Consider the following 14,363-nt stretch of genomic DNA (forward strand, 5'->3'; position numbering starts at 1 on the left):
CAATCAGCTAAAGAACACTTTCATCACCCACAAAGAAACCCTGTGTGCTTTAGCCATCACGCCTTCCATTCCTCAGCTCCCACCCAGCACTGGCAGCCACTAATCTCCTGTCTGCTTCTATGGATTTGCTGAGTCTGTACATTTCTTACAGAATCATACACAGTCTTTCATGCCTGGCTCTTTCCACTTAGCCTGATATTGTCAGGGTCCTCCCTTGTAGCACATGGCAGCACTTCATTCCTCTTATATAATGAGTGAAAGATGGCCCCTCGTAATGGCTTCTAGGTAGTTCATTTCTTCACTGCCAGAGGAGACCCCTTCAGCTTAAAGGCCTGCAAGTGCCAAACTCAAAATTGTACATATCCATTTAAGAACAGCCTAACAACGCATTTTCAGCCATTGAGGGCCTACCTGTTCTGAAAACCCCATGAAACTTCGTTCACCACCTCCTGGTCCATGAGGAGCTGGAATTTTCTGGTACACAAATAGCCCCAAGGTGGTACTACCTTCTGGAGTCCTCCAACCCAGAGGCTCTCCATGCTGCTGAGCACCAGTACCTAGACACTGAAGCCCCCACTCTGGCCCCCTCTCTGAGAATCCCCTTGCCTCCCCCACTTATAGAAGGTGGTCCCCTCTTTGTAAATCTCTGGGATCTCATGCCATGAGAGACTTCTCCACTCCTGCAACAGTGTCCCTTTGTTGCCAAATAAATCTTGTGTGTTATGGCTTTATATAGTTACCTCCTTTTCCTTGATCAGACTCCAATATCTCCTGCTCCCTACAGTTCTGTTTTATTACTGAATAACATTCCATTGTGTGGATATACCATATTTTGAGTATCTATTCTGGTGATGGACATGTGGATTATTTCCTCCTTTTGGCTATTACGAGTAAAGTTGCTCTGAACATTTGTGCACAAGTTTGTGTCTGCACATTTGTTTTCATTTCTCTTGGATGTGGACCTAGGGGTAGAATTTCTGGTCATATGGTAACTCTTTGTATAACACTTTGAGGAACTGCCAGACTGTTTTCCAAAGTGGCTGAACCATTTTTCATTCCAACTAGCGGTGTATGAGGGTTCCAATTACTCCACTCCCTTGCTAACACTTGTTATTGTCTGATTTATGATTTTAGTCATCCTAGAGAGAGTGAAGTGGTTTTGATCTACATTTCCCTGATGACTAATGATGTCAAGCATCTTTTCATAACCTTATTGGCTATTTTTATATCCTCCTTGGAGCAATGATACTGGGATATTTGCTCATTTTTATACTGGGTTATTTGGCTTTTTATTATTGAGTGGTAAAAATTCTTTTTACCTTCCTGGTACAAGTCCTTTTTCAGCTACAAACGTTTTCTTCTTTCTGTGGGGTACTTCTTCATTTTCTTGCTGAAGTCCTTTAAAGCACAAAAATGTTTAATTTCAGTAGGGTACAATTTATCTATTTTTTCCTTTGTTGCTTATGCTTTTAGAATTATATCTAAGATATAGACAACATCTTCATCACCAGGTCTCCTGCATGGCCTGCCTGTACCTGCCCAGGCCTTGTAAGTTGTCCCTTTCAAAAAAAAAAACTCTTCTCTAATTATCCTAAGTTGACCATGCCTTCTTTTTCCTGTTGGAGTCCTGCCTGATGAAGTCTGGTGAGTTTAGGAACCATTTGGCAGTAGATTGTGCCCTTCATTAATTTATCAGCAGCCTGATGACTAGAAGCCAGCAGAGCTTTGCTACTTCTCGGTAGGGCTCTGCAGTTAGGGAAAAGAACACATGAGAGAGGGATAGGTGCAGGATGAGGGTCTGGGTGCTCACAGCAGACCATCACTGGGAGAAGAGCATCATGGTTAGGTAGGTAAGTTTTGGTGCCAAGCTGCCTGGCACCAAATATAGTACATCCCTTACTGTGGCAGACAGACTCAAAGATGGCCTCCAGGGAGCCCTGTCTGCTGGTGTGCTGTCTGTGTCCGTCCCTCCTGATAAGTGTCTTTGGGACTCGTGATTCCTTCTAACCAGTAGCATATGACAAAAGTGTTGAGGTGCCACTTCAGTAGTGATGATGCATAAGATTGTAACTTTCTGCTAGCAGCCTCCCTCCCTGGTTAGCTGTGCGGATACAAACCACCACATGTGAATGATCCCCATGTGTGAATGACTCTCACATGTGAATGACCAAATAGAAAGACCTGAGAAGCAAGGAACTGCTCTCACTTCAACAGCTCTCAAGGAACAGCCACCTGCCAACAGCCACATGAGCTTAGTAGCAGATTCTTCCCCAGTCGAGCCTCCAAATGAAACCACAGCCCTGGCTGACACCTTGACTGCAGCCTGAGGAGGAACCCTGAGCCAAGTCACTCAGGTAAGCTGTGCTTGATTTCTGGCCCACAGAACCTTTGCTTTAAGCTGCTATGTTTGTGGTAATTTGGTAACAATTGGTTAACTTACTACTTACTACTTGTGTAACCTTAAGCAAGTCACTCAATCAATTTATGCTTCAGTTTCCTCATCCATAAAATAGTACTTTAGATAATAATCATGCACATCTACTTGCAGAGTTAAGTGAGGATGAAATGAGTTAAAAGTAATAGGCTTAAAGCAGTGCCTGCCTGTCACAGAGGTGGTGGGTTGTCACGCAAATATTGTCTAGCATTTTTGGAGCATTGACAGACTCTGGGGCCCCTCTGAGGTTATACCACGTTTCCTGGTCAGAACATGTGAGTGACACTTCTCCCTCTCTTCCCCTCCCCAGGGCACCCCAACTTTTACCGTCATTTGTCTGTTTGGGGCACCTGGCAGGTAGGAACAGGATTTCACAGAGCAGCAAGCATCCTCTCTATGGGCTCTTCCCTGCTTTGATATCTCAGGTCCTTAGAAAATCAGCTGGAAGTCTAGCTTGGATGACTTGTGGGGAGTCTAGGAGCACAGCCTGGATTTGGATGTCTGTCTGGTTGGCGTTTATTATAACACATCCCTGTAGGGGCCAGCAGAGCATCAGAGAATTCTGCGAGGAGGCAGCAGAGGAAAGCATCTTCCAGCACCACATACCTCAAAACACAGCTTCCAGCTCCTGCAGGGTCCTCGAAGCTTCACATACATCCAAGATCTTCCCCTCTTTCTGGGCTCTGATAAACTTGAGATTTCAAGGATGCTTTCCCATCAGTCTTCTTTATTCATCATACCTTCTCCTACACAAACCCCAAACGCAGATCCATCTTTTCACCAGAGCAAGGCCAAGACCTCTGATCTCTTCCTCTTTTTTCCTCTTTCCACCCACCTTCCTCTTTCCTCACAGCACCTCATGTGCAAGACCACTTCTCCTTCCCCATCCAGCAAGGCTCCTTGGTTCCAAGTTCATGTTTACCTCTTATTCCCACCTACTTTGATTTGGTGGACATGCCTTTCTCTCACTGTCCCCAAAAGTTGACCCTCCAAATAAACACATGCATGCTTACCTATGCACAGATGCCAAAGACAGATTTCCTGTCAGTTTATTTATGTTTTCGTCAAGTCTGAAGTGCCCCTCCTGCTGTGAGTAAGGACACAGGCCAAAAAGGAAAAAATGATTTGCCCTGAATTAGCCTCCAGCTAGTTGTAACCCCAAAAATAAAATCCAGGTGTTCAAACCCAAAATAGATACTGTTTGTTGAACAACAGAAGGGGCCTGTTGGCTGGGTCCAATCAGCTAAACCATAATTAAACTATTTTCCCCCATGGCTGATAGGATAATCCCCCAGTGAATTGGTAAGAAGCAACCTCACGTTTACCCTCACTACAAAGGCTTGGCCTTAGGAAACAGTCAGGAGATACTGGTTGACTTGAATTCATCATTTCCTTCAAAGCAGAGGGCAGAGTTGCTGGAAGAGGTCAGAGCATTGGAAAAACAGAAAACCACACTTCCCGGTGGATTCTTTCTAGGAGGTGCATTTCACAGCAGCTGTTTCACCTTTCACTGCCCTGGCAGCTTCCAGAGGGCCTGACTGCCTAAGTTCTGTTAGAGTGCCAGGAAAAATGACTCCTCTCATGGCCAACCGTGGGTTTTCAATGTGTGAGCAGGAGGCTCTGCAGCGTCTCTTCAACTCCCTCTCCTGAGTGCTGAGCGCAGCACGAGGACCGGAAGGGGAAACGCAGGGTGGACTAATCCAATTTGTCCATGGGCATGTTTTACTGTTAGCAGCAGGATTGCTGCTTTTCTTTCTTTCTCTCTTTTTTCCCCTTCTCTTGCAAGATACCCCATGGCTGTGCTGGTGGGTAGGTAGACAAGTCAGTGGATGGACAGATGGAGAGGGAGTTTCCTTCCTGGGATTCTTGTAATTGGCATGTGATTTGCATCCTATTTGTCTGGAGGATGGTGGTAGCTACTGGGAGCAGCTCAAGCTACAACTGCCTCTAGTGTGGCAAAGATACTGAATGCGGGTGGGGTCTCCTGTTTCCTTCCCACTGATCAACTCCTTTATTTTATTTTATTTTTTATTTTTATTTATTTATTTATTTTTGAGATAGAGTCTTCGTCACCCTGGGTAGAGTGCTGTGGCTTCATAGCTCACAGCAACCTCAAACTCTTGGGCTCAAGCCGTTGTCTTGCCTCAGCCTCCTGAGTAGCTGGGACTACAGGCACCTGCCACAAGGCCTGCCTATTTTTAGAGATGGAGACTTGCACTTGCTCAGGTCTCAAACTGAGCTCAGGCAATCCACCTGCCTCGGCCTCCCGGAGTGCTAGGATTACAGGTGTGAACCACTGCACCTGGACAACTCCCTTATTTTAAACCATACCCTCTCCATGCACCCTTCAAGGATGGAGGATCCAAGGAGCCAGAACATATAATTCTTCTCATTAAAGCGAAAGGCAACACATACATAGAATTTAAAAAATAAATAAAACAATACAGAAGAAGGTACAACAAAATCTCAGTTGCCCCTCCACAAAAGAAGCGTTTAAGAGTTATACACTGGCAGAAAAAAGCTCACTGGTAAGCCAGCAAAGATCATGTACTCTCTATGTATAAAAAAGGAATTTTTCTATATCCACAACTCTGGCCCTTGTTTTTAGTCATTGCTTATTAGAGGTCATTTCAAATTAGCACATGGCCACACCAGTTCATTCTTTATAATGGCTGTTTTTGTTCCATTGTATGGTTATATTTAATTTATTCAGCCAGTTTTCTACAAAAGGTCTAGTCAGTTCAGGCTGCTATAAAAAATACCTGGTGGCACCTGTGGCTCAGTGAGTAGGGCGCCGGCCCCATATACCAAGGGTGCTGGGTTCGAACCCTGCCCCAGCCAAACTGCAACAACAACCAAAAAAAATAGCCAGGCAATGTGGTGGGCACCTGTAGTCCCAGCTACTTGGGAGGCTGAGGCAAGAGAATCGCCTAGGCCCAAGAGCTGGAGGTTGCTGTGAGTCCTGTGACGTCATGGCACTCTACCGAAGGGGACAAAGTGAGACTCTGTCTCTTAAAAAAAAAAAAAATGCCATGGAATGGGCTACTAAACAGACTTTCTCATAGGTCTGGGAAGTCTAAGATGAAGGTGCTGGCAGATTTGATGTCTGGTTAGGGCTTTCTTCCTGCCTCATAGGTGCCTCACTGTGCCCCTGCGTGGTGGGGAGGGAGATCATCTCTCTAGTGCTTGTTCTTATGAAGGACACTAACCCCACCATGAGGGCTCCACCCTTACAACCCCATCACTTCCTAGCCCTATCAACCTCCAAATACCATCACAATTGGAACGAGGAGTTCAATATATAAGTTTTGGGAATGCACAAACATTTAGTCCACAGCAAGGTCATTTTGGTGGTTTGCAGTTTTTCATTGAGTCTGATGTATATGGCAATTTCAGGAGGAGAAGAGTCTCCTCACTGGAATTTGGGGCCTGGGACCACTGGTGGGAGAAGTCTTCTTGGTGTGTTGGTTCTGCTTACAGAGTCTGCCAAATAATGGCTGAGCCCATGGACTCTCGGAGATGTCCCAGCTGGCAGAGAGGCCTTCTCATGGTGAGTGAACATGGAAAAGGTGCTGAATCCTAAAATATGTAAATGTAGTTGGTCTCTGTGACCAGATTGGGATAACATTGTATGGCAGCTTCTAGACAGAGTGGAGAGAACCTACCTCTGGAAATTTAAAGACATGAGCTCTAGTCCTGCCTCTGCAGAAAAGAAATGCAAGGTGCATTTGTTGTGCTCTGACCCTGTGGTGACACTTCACACTTGTCATGGCCTTTCTTCTTCACATAGACAGTACTACCAGCCCCTGCAGAGCTTGGGGGACAGAAGCGCCCATGCTACGCATACTGTCCTGAGTCAACACCATCTACACCACCCTTACTCCTCTGGTAAATCTGAGTTTCACAGTTTTTTCCCTCCTTCTCCATCTTTGCCCTCCTTCCTGCCACTCTTTTCTAAATTTTCCTGCCCTGTCCCTGCCCTAAATGAGGCCAACAAGTATTTGCTGAGCCTTGGCTCTGTGCAGAACACCACTTTTTTCTCCTTATCCTGCAGGCTTCCAGATGGGGCAGGGGGCAGGAGGCTGTCTGCAGGATTCCATGGTTTCCCCGTGGGCCATAGATTCAAGAAGTCCACCTTCTCATGATGTCTTTGGAAGGTCTACAGGGGCTAAATATGGCACCCCAACCACAGGACCCACCTTCTGACATAGGATTACCAGAATGAGGGGAAAGGAGTAGGCCCTCCCTGCCTTCACCCATCCCCTGGCATCGGGAGGCCCTGGCATCAAGATGTGCATGGAGTTCCTCCAGGTGACAGCTACGAGTGAGTCAGAGGCTGGGATGCCAGAGGCTGCACCAGAGTGTAGGGGCCTGGAGGGGATGGGCCTCAGAGTTCCCTGGGGTAAAACCAAGGAGGGCAGTGGAGACAGCATGCTTACATCTCCAGGGCAGATGGGGACACTGACAGGGGGGACATGTAAGTAGTTATAAGATGTCAGATCATCCTCAGCCACACACCCTAGTTCCTGGGACAAATAGCCTGCCCGCCCCTAGGCCCTGCCTTCCAGCTTAAGGACTCTGAGCAGAGCTACCAGATCAGTGAAAACTACTCCAAAGTTTGAGTCATAACAATGGCAGCCATTTATTGAGGAGTTTCTAAGGCCTGGCACTGCCTAAACCGAGCCCTTTTCTAAGCCTCACTATAGGCCTGCAAGTCAGATATCAAAACTCACATTTTACAGACAGGAAAATAGGAGCTCAAGCTAGGAAACTGTGTATCCCAGAACACAGAGCCTTAGACACTAGGCAGCCCCACCGGGTGAGCCTGGCGCGGAGGAGGAGACCTGGGTGGTAGCCTGGGGTGGGCAGAAGGGGGGCTCTGGCTGGCATGGGGAAGAAAAGCCCTTTGGGCCTTGTCTTTCTTGAATGGGGCTATTTGTCAGTGAATCCATAATACCAGCACAGAATGAACTCCTTGGCAAACCCTTTGGCAGGCTTTCCCCAGTGGAACCTCCAGAGAGAAGAAGTCTCCTGTCCTCCTCAGCGTCACTCGTGACCTCCGGCCTGCTCTGAGCTAGGCTGTGCCCGAGTGTCCCCGCCCGGGGAGCTTGTTTGCTCTGGCAGACAGGGAGCCCATTCAGACCCTCGGTGGCACCAGGAGTCCTGGCCGTGCTCCGGCTGGCTCAGGGGGGCCTGGCGGGGCCTCCAGAAGCCTCGTTTGGCTCAGGTGGGGGCAGGGGCGCTGACTTTATTCTGGCCCATGAGAACGACCGACTTTACAGCTCCGTCTTGCTCCATAAACCAGAAAGCCACTTCCAGCTGGTAGTATGAAGTCTGGAGTGCGGGTGTCTGGTGCCATCCTGTCCAGGCAGGGTGGGGTCCAGCCTGTGGTCTGTCTCAGGCCGATTTTACAGGCGTCAGTCACCCCAAGTGGGGAGCCTGGGCTGCGTTCAAAGGGATAATATTTGTTGTACCTGCTCCCTGCTTGGGACACCCACAGCTCCCCCAACTTAGCATTTTAACTATGCTGCCATCTGAGAGCTTTGCTTTTCTACGAGGAGGGATTGCCTAGACTTTTATTTTTCTAAGGGTGGGAAACACTAGGTTAGGCTTAAACCACATCTGATTATAAAGCAGCTGTGAGTGACTTCCACTGCAGGCCACCTCCCAGGCTGCCTCTGGGGTCTCCATTCACAGAGGTCCCCTGGGTCCTCAGTTCCAGCTCTGAGATGGCCAGAGGCCCTTCAGAGGGACAGCAGGCCCACCCAAAGGAATATTGCAGCTTTGCCGTCCCCCTTGCCTTTTTTCATTGTTGGCCTCAACTGTTCGTGAATAGCTGAAGGTTCTGATGTTTAAATATTAAAAAATGCTTAGCTAAATCTGTTGGCTTGTTTGCTTTTGCTGATAGTAACAGTCTACCCACAGAGCCCTTTCAAACCTCTTCAGTGTTTTGGAAAGTGGATAAGGGACTCATTCAGTGACGCTCAAGTTTAACTAGAGCCAGGAATAAAGCATGTATTTCACGAAATGAGGAATAGCCTCAGACCACACACAGAGACGCTTCTGAACTCTCTCTCCCTCTCTCTGGCTTTCTCTCTCCCTCTCTCTTTCTCTCCCTCTCTGTCTCTCTCTCTCTCACACACACACACACACACACACACACCCCACTCTCTCCCTCACCCTAACAAACTGGCTATGACTGACACCCGGAAACCCGTAATCAGCATCAGAGGGGGGTTTCCAGAGTTCAGGGGGCCCTTTGTTAGCAAAGAGCTGATGAAAAAATGGATTAGGACAGTGTGTGCACCCCATACTAAAAAGAGCTCACAAAAAAGCAAGGGCCACCTACACACGGCTTTTCAGAAAAGAAAAAGTCAGAGTCAAATGGAATTGTTGAAATCACCCTTGTGTGGGGAGGCAAGAAAAAGTACCCACATATTTTCCCCAAGAATAATAAGGCTGGTTTTGTCACAACTCTCCTCCAGCTCAAAGAACCTAGTGGACACCCCCGCTCACCCTGGCCTGCAGCCCCAGCACCCTCCAAAGAGTCTGGTGGCCCGACTGTGGATAGCATTTGCTTGTATCAAGTAAGTCATTGTTGGACACAGGAAACAGTGGCTGGACAAAAATGAGATGATTGGGAGTATGTTGCTTTTAGAGGAAACTGGGGCAAAATTATTTACTCTGTCCTTGACATTACCCTGTCCTTGACAAACTTCAAACGGAGCAAAGTGTATGTGACTGGGGCGCTGCGGAAGGCTTGGAAGACATTAGGCTTTATTTTTTTCCTTTTGAACTTTTATTTCAACACAGGCTCGTGAGGAAGTTCAATTCAAGAAATATTTATGGTGCTTCCTAAGTATAATGAATTCGGGTACATCTGTGGGGGGCCTAGGGCAGGGATGGGTGGGGATGACAGGGAGCACAGCCCCCACCCCAAAGCCCTCACAGCCTCTTTATTAAAGAAACATTTCCTCCAAATCCACAGACATCAGTGTCATCTCTGGCTTGGCAAAGCTTAAAATGGTTTTCATGGATCTCATTCATGGCCTTTGCCATCTACCCCACCCCTGTGGGGCTGGAATTGGAGTCCAGGCTGCTTCAAGGAGAGCTACCTGGACAGAAGGCTTGGTGCCTTTTTTCTTCTTCCTCTCCTACTTTTTGAAATGAGAAGATGATTTTGCCAAAGATAAATACAAAGTTGGAAGCTCAGGGGGTCTTGTTGGGTTTTAAATGAAGAACCCACACAGTGCCAGGATGTGTCAACAGAACACAGAAATTTCTAACCTCAAGTGCCCACCGTTAGGAGAATAAGTTTTTTCTCCTAAGCCTTCTTAAGATTTCCTAGAAGCCATCTCCTAGTCTGTAACCACCTTGGCTTCTCCAGGCCACAGTAGGAGCCCCAGGATGGCGGAACAAAGGCCCACTCAGAGGTTCCCGTAGAGCGGCCACTGCACAGCCAACTATTTCCCCTCTGTCCCCTTCCAGGGTTAATAGACCACCCGCCACCTCTGTTACCGCCTGCAATAAACCCACTCACAGCCTAACCCAGGAATACTCCTCCATGTGGAAAAAAGCAAACTGTTTTTTCCCCTGTTCTCACCCCACAAAAGTCAACACAGAAACTTCTGTGACTAAGCAATTGATTCTGCAGCTGACACCAGCTGGGTGTCCTCTAATCTGCTTCAATCCCAGCACTGCCCATGGGGAGACAGTGGCAGATCCCACAGGATGAGGCTCGCTCTCAAGACTGCCCCCACTTCAGACGCCAATCCCAAGCCCCAGGTTGACTCACCTGCATTTATGATTGGCCACCTGTGTTCCCACGACCCCCCTCCTTGGGTTTGATTCATTTGCTAGAGCAGCTCATGACCTGGAACTCAGGGAATTGCTTACTTACATTTACTGGTTTATTATAAAGGGTATTTACAAAGGATGCAGATAAAGAGATGTGTAGGGTGAGGTGTGTGGGCACAGTGTAGTATTTCCATGCCTGCCCCAGCTGCCACCCTCCAGGAACCCATCCAGAAGCTCTCTGAATTCTATCCTTTTGCGTTTTTATGGAGGTTTCATGATGTAGTCATGATTGACTAGACCACTGGCCATTGGGGATCTGCTTGACCATCAGCCTTTCTCTCCTCCCCAGAGGTTGAAGCATGAGGTTAAAAGCCCCAACCCTCTAGTCCTTCCTTGGTCTTTCAGGTGACCAGTCACAACCTGAAGCTGCCTAGGGGCTGCCAATCATCAGTCAACTCGTTAGCATACAAAAAGACACCACTTTGGAGAGTACAAGGATTTTAGCAGTTGTATGTTAGGAAACAGGTCTACCACCAAATATGTATTTCCTAGTATCACAGTCCAGCCCCAGTTTTCAAACACAGATTCCTTACATCAAAAGGACATACTTAGAAAATACTACTGCTTTACTAGAATCCCATTCTGTCATTAATAAGTAGTCTGTCATATTGTATGAATATTTCTTTCACGGTGAGGCCATTCAGGTTGGCAGGCTTCCATTCCCATCTTGCCAGGAGTGATCACGGCAAACATTATTACTGGCTTCACACTTTTGGGCATCTGGTATAATGGAGCTAAGAGACAAGGTCATCTCTTTTCCTGAGCCTTTCTTGAGGTCTTAGTGTAATATTGGAATTTGATGTCCCTGAATTCTTAACCCATTTATTTATTCCTGTGCCCTCAGCTACTATTCCTCCTTTCCATTATTATCTAACCTTTTCCACCTTGGTAAGGTACCTTAGGACCAACCATTTTGCTGGTCTAGTTGGCAAGGAGCAACCCTGGTATTCCCCCTGACCCCAAGGCAGTCCTCTGGCATCCAGATTGGGTAAGACATTACATGAGCTCTGCAGAACTGGTGTGCTATTTTTATAATACCACTGGCAATACAGACGATTTTGCCAGGTGGGGTAAAGGCACAATCCACCACCCCCTATCAGGCCCTTAGGAATCCTGACCTAAAGTTTAAAAATATAGTTAGAGGGCGGCACCTGTGGCTCAGTGGGTAGAGCGCCAGCCCCATATACCGACGGTGGTGGGTTCCAACCCAGCCCCAGCCAAACTACAACAACAAAAAAAAAATAGCTGGGAGTTCTGGCAGGCACCTGTAGTCCCAGCTACTCGGGAGGCTGAGGCAAGAGAATCACATAAGCCCAGGAGTTGGAGGTTGCTGCGAGCTGTGATGCTACAGCACTCTACTGAGGGTGATAAAGTGAGACTCTGTCTCTAAAAATAAATAAATAAAATTAAATACAAAATAAAAATATAGTTAGAGTTTCCAGCTTCCAACACTTGAATTCTTGTGGTTGCTGCCCTAGTCTATGACCACTGCATGTGGTAGGGGGAAAATGTTGGGATGATGTGGAAAAAACTATATAATTGTTACAGAAGCGTACCTCTCTCTTGGAAAGAATTGCAGTCACAACATATCTTCCCCAACCCTCTTCCCCAGATGCACCAGAACAGAGGAGTGTCTAGTGGGATGCCCTTTAGTCTCCCTCATAGTGAGTGTGAGCTCCTACTGGCGAAGCCAGGCCAGCCAGTCCACAGGCCTTCATCTCCTCCAGCTCAGACTCTGCTTCTCTACCAGACACTCCTCTCAACAGGATCTCTCCCTACCCATTGCTGGACATTATGGGCTGTACCGTGTGTTCATGGGTCTAAAGAAATGATGGCTGGCTGTCCATGCCACATCTCCTGTTGTGGTGTTTATATGGCACTCTGAGCATTTATGTCTTCCACTGAGTAAGCAAAGCCCAGTCCAGAGTCAATGTCTATTTCTTTCAAGAGCCTTTTGTGGCCTCCCAGAGCTACCACATCTCTCTCACTTGCCACCCATGCTTGGGTCCTTCCACCAGGGAATGTGCTCCATGGCCATCAGCAATCTCTGTCTCTCCTGCTGACAGGCAGAATGGTTCTTGCTGTCATTTTGCCTGAGAAGGTATAAGAGGACCGTGTCCAGATTCAGCCCATCTCTCTACTGCTGCAATCCCTGCCCCAAAGCCACTCATCTCTTGGACACAGGTGGCCCCCTCAAAAGAGCCCATGGGAGACCTGCTTGTCAATTCCAGCTACCTTTAGAACCTGGGAGAGATTTTCTGAAGGGCATTGACATGCCCAATTTCAAAGCACCCCTCAAGTTTCCATAGGACTGTGCCCCATGTGGGCATCCCTTCTGCCTGACCATGTGGCCAGACACTGGTCACTGCCCAGGGCTCAGTAAAAACTGAAACACAGGGGTTCCTACCACTGTTTAATTTTTGCATCACGCCTACGAAAACAACCTGCAATTCCATTCTCCAAGTGATTTGTTTTTACCTTTGGTAAGAGTGGCATCCTCCAAACAGGATGCTGTCCGTTGGCCTCAGAACTGCCATCCACAAGCTAACCAGCTCTTCGTTGGTCAGTTGAGAGCAGTTTACAGGGTGCTGTCCAAGTGTACAAAGAATCCTGCAGCTCCTCACAGAGCCCTAGAGTCAGTCCTAGGGGAAGAGAGGCTCCCACCTGAGTGTCTCCCCGTTGCATTCCCAGGCAGCCTGATCTAGTGCAAACCATTTCTATTTTGTTATGGAGCCCCTTGGGCACTGCTGTCCCCCTCAGAGCCTTTCTCTTACATCACCCAAGACACTGTGGGTATTTCAGGTTTCAAGATCATTTTATGTCCTTCAGTCACAGGAGTGGCTTCAATTAAGGTCTGATAACCTGGTAGTAAATGCCTCTCAAATGGAAATTCTGTAGTCCAAAGTCCCAGGGTGATTTCTGGAAGGTTCTCAAAGGCTTTTGCTTTCCCAGTAAACGTTCCACAGAGGGCTGTCGAATGGGGTCTGCCCTCCTAGTGCTCTACCTTCTATTTGGAAACCTTACTGGTTCTCTTTGAATCTGTCCAAAATTGGTAAAAATGTGAATTTGTGTGCCTTCTGCTTTATAGTCCTAGGTAGGGGGGACATTCCCCAGTTAAACACAATGTTCATCCCACAATGCTCTCAGGTACAGGACACACGACCACTTCACATGAAGCACGTTCAGATGTGCCAAGCCTTTATAAACATTTATCTTGATTTCCTCAACCTTTGCTTAACTAACTGTATCATCCATTAGGACTTTATCAGCAGATTTTAGGTTTTAGGTTTTAGATTTACAGTTGTAGGTAAGGGGTCTGTGCCCCAGGAGGATGCAGCAGCCATTTCCATGAAACATGTGGGTAACAGAGACACACTTCTTTACATAAAGCCTGTTCAAACATCCCCACTGTCATAATCCTGTTGTAGGGGCCAACGGGAATCTTGACCCTTTGAAGGTTTGTTGAAAAGTGATCAAGAAGATGTAGATTAATAGGAGAAAAGGCATAAAAATTTATTTAATGTGTATACACAGGAGCCTTCAGAATGAAGACCCAAAAATACAGGGGAAATTGTCCAATTTTATGCTTAGGTTAAACAAAGTATGAGCAACAGTATAGAAACATGATTGGACAAAAAGAGTCTGATTTGACGCTGATTGACTGAGGGGAAACCCAGCAAGACCTGGCTGTCTGGTCTCGTCTTGGCCTCTCTGGGCAACAAGCTTTCCTTCTGGGCGTGGGGCAGGACCCTCTCTGGAATGGCCCACAGTCAAACAAGATAGGTCAGATAATGTTTTTATGGCCAATTTTTACACAGAATATTTTTAGGCTTTATGGTTGGCTTTAGGAAAAAGAGGTTCTGGTTTCTGTGACACACATGAGGGAGAGGGATTCTAGTTGCTATGGCTAGAGTCAGGGGAGAATGGGACTGAGAGGCAGGAGGGCAGGAGAAGGTCAGAGAAGAACTTTTGGTTCTGAGGGTGCTTCTGAGGCCTTCATTTGGGGGTATTATTTTCTGAGCCCAACACTATCAACCTTTACAGTTTTAGGTTCTCTCAATCTGACTATAGC

General features: G+C 47.2%; 1 long non-coding RNA gene across 1 annotated transcript; it reads left to right on the plus strand.

Annotated features, from left to right (window-relative positions):
- Positions 1–2,226: 2,226 nt before the first annotated feature.
- On the plus strand, positions 2,227–8,991 carry LOC128567256 (uncharacterized). The gene is made up of 3 exons (XR_008374837.1): positions 2,227–2,354; positions 5,915–5,984; positions 8,920–8,991. It is a non-coding gene; the product is annotated as an uncharacterized LOC128567256 (long non-coding RNA).
- Positions 8,992–14,363: the final 5,372 nt, after the last annotated feature.

Source organism: Nycticebus coucang, chromosome 2 (genome assembly GCF_027406575.1).
Source record: "Nycticebus coucang isolate mNycCou1 chromosome 2, mNycCou1.pri, whole genome shotgun sequence".
NCBI classification, from domain to species: domain Eukaryota; kingdom Metazoa; phylum Chordata; class Mammalia; order Primates; family Lorisidae; genus Nycticebus; species Nycticebus coucang.